Source organism: Triticum dicoccoides, chromosome 2A, assembly GCF_002162155.2.
Source record: "Triticum dicoccoides isolate Atlit2015 ecotype Zavitan chromosome 2A, WEW_v2.0, whole genome shotgun sequence".
NCBI lineage: Eukaryota > Viridiplantae > Streptophyta > Magnoliopsida > Poales > Poaceae > Triticum > Triticum dicoccoides.
In genome coordinates this window covers 661002569-661004980 of record NC_041382.1, presented here as the reverse complement: position 1 = coordinate 661004980, position 2412 = coordinate 661002569, and the positions used below count along the sequence as shown (strand labels likewise).

General features: G+C 57.5%; 1 long non-coding RNA gene across 1 annotated transcript in view; it reads right to left on the bottom strand.

The window, feature by feature from the left end:
• Positions 1-88, bottom strand: part of LOC119356051 — a 970-nt gene extending 882 nt beyond the window's left edge. Inside the window, exon 1 of the long non-coding RNA XR_005171808.1 lies at positions 40-88. This is a non-coding gene — a long non-coding RNA (uncharacterized LOC119356051). The remainder of the gene's footprint in view (positions 1-39) is intronic.
• Between the last annotated feature and the right edge of the window lie 2324 nt (positions 89-2412).

Genomic DNA, 2412 nt, shown 5'->3' with positions numbered 1-2412 from the left:
CAGCATGACTAATTAACTACTGGTTGCTGCGTATGCTACCTGTCCATTGCGAATCCTATGAATCCACCTGCAGAGGCGTGCAACCACCACAATCAAATGAACACGGCGTTCCAGCTTCCAGTCCAGAGAAACGAAATGCAAAAGGAGAAGGCAGCCATGGGGATTAACAAGTGAGCTCGGGCATCGCGTGCGGACGGGCGGGGAGCGTGCCCTTGTCCTCACCTGGCATGCCCGCTGGTGGCACAGAAGCCCCTTTCTCTTCCCCTGCCCTCCCTCCGCCTTCCGTCCTATGCCATCGCCGCCGCCGTCCCCGTTCACGGCCGCGTTGCCTTCCACCAAGGCCGTCCTAACCACGACCATGCCATGCCATAGTCGTCCCACGCCCATGTTATGGAAAGCTTTTTGCCGACATTCGTGGTTCCTTGTTGTCGGTGGGATAGAAGCTAAGGCCACCGGCATCGCACGTCGACCACAACAAGTTTCGGCAGACGCTGCATTGCCGCAGGGCGCCCGACACCACCACCGACCCAAACTTGATTTGCTGCCTGTGAGGGGAGCTCGACGTGCTCTTTCCGGCTGCGTCTCCACCACGATCGCAAGGTGTTCGACGCTTTTCTCACAAGGTACAATGGATAGTGGGGATGAGTATTTCTTTCACAACTTCATTTGCTCATCGGATGATTTGTTCTCGGCTGATGAAGAGCTTGTGGTGGTTGCATTGGTCATCCATGACCACATTAGTAGGAAGTGGCCTTAGTTCAGGGGATCAATCCCCGGCCATGCTCTGGCCTGAACCGCAATAGGGAGAAAGGCCACACCCTTCTCTATGCCAATTACTTTGAGAATGCCGCACTCTTCAAACCACATCAATTTCGTCACCGATTCCGAATGAGGAGACATGTTGTTAGAGTATACGAGTAGGACTCGTATTAGACTTGTACTCCAAGTTAGTTTAGCCTAGGTCGCTTATCCTATGCACTATATAAACATTGTAATCCGGATGTATCAATCAAGCAATATACAAGTTTACACAATCTTACATGGTATCAGATATTCGGTCCTAGGGCATGGCCGTCCCACCTCGGCCGCCGCCGCCGCCGCCGCGCGGCTACTTCGAGTGGCGCGCCGCCATGGCCGCTGCTCCACCCCCCACCCAAACAGCTTCCTCTACCTCTCTAACCCTAGCCCCTACAATTCCCACTACAATTTCTTTCGCCGATACAATCTCAGACGTTACCCCTCTTATCCCAATTACCCTAGACCTTGCAGCCCACAATTACTACCATTGGTGCCACCTCTTCGACATACACCTTGGCCGCTGCAATCTGCGCGCCCACATCGCCGCCGACTCCGTTCCGCGCCTCGATGATCCTCGCTGGGTCAAAGATGATCTCTCCATCATCCAATGGATCTACACGCGCGTGTCTACCGAGATTTTCAATCTTGTCTTCCGCGAGGCCTCTACCGCAGCCGCTCTCTGGGCTGCTCTTCGTCATCTCTTCCAGGACAACACCGACGCTCGCATCAACACCCTCAACACCGAGATTTGCAACACCGTCCAGGGAGCATCTTCTCTCAGCAACTACTGTCAGCGCCTCCAGACGATGGCCGATGAGCTTCGTGAGTTGGGTGATCGCATGGATGATCGTCAGCTCGTCAACATCTTACTCCAAGGGCTCGGTGATGAGTTCAGGACACAAGCTGCCTTCATACCTCTCATACGGCCTTATCCCTCCTTTGCCGAGGTGCGCTCCCTACTTCAGTCCGCTGCCGACGCGATTGCGCGCAAGGAATCTCGGCCCCAGGTCTTCGCTGCCTCGCCACGGCCTCACCCTCCTGCTGCGGCAGCGCAAACTGGTCAAAACCCTGCCGCGGCAGCCCCGGCGGCACCACCACCTCTCGTGCACCCACCCCTGGATGGCGCCCGAGTCCGAACTACCGCGGGAAGAACCCCATGTACTTCCCCCCGCGGCCTACCCCGGCGTCTCGACCTGCAGCACCGCCTCCCGCTCCTCCCACTGGTGCCTCGACATCAACATCGGCCTCTCCAGCCTGGCGTCCTCCTCATGATCCATGGACAGGTCTGGTCCAGGCGTGGCCCATGCCATGGTCCGCACCCTCTCCCGTCGGCGCTCCTCCCGCATATTCAGGTGCATGGCAGCCGGGGATGCGCCCACACACCGGCACTCCTGGTTTCCTCCGCGTACGTCCACCTGCTCAGGCCTATTATGCTGCCCCCACTATGGCTCCTTTTGCTGCTGCCCCGCCTATACAGTATGGTGCTCCCATGTCAACTCCAGTCTACCATACGGATCATTCAGGAGTCTACTACCAGCCGATGCAGCTCCCCACGTATGCGGCAACACCACCTGCGCCCGCACCTGCACCACCACCAGCGCCGCCCTCTACCAA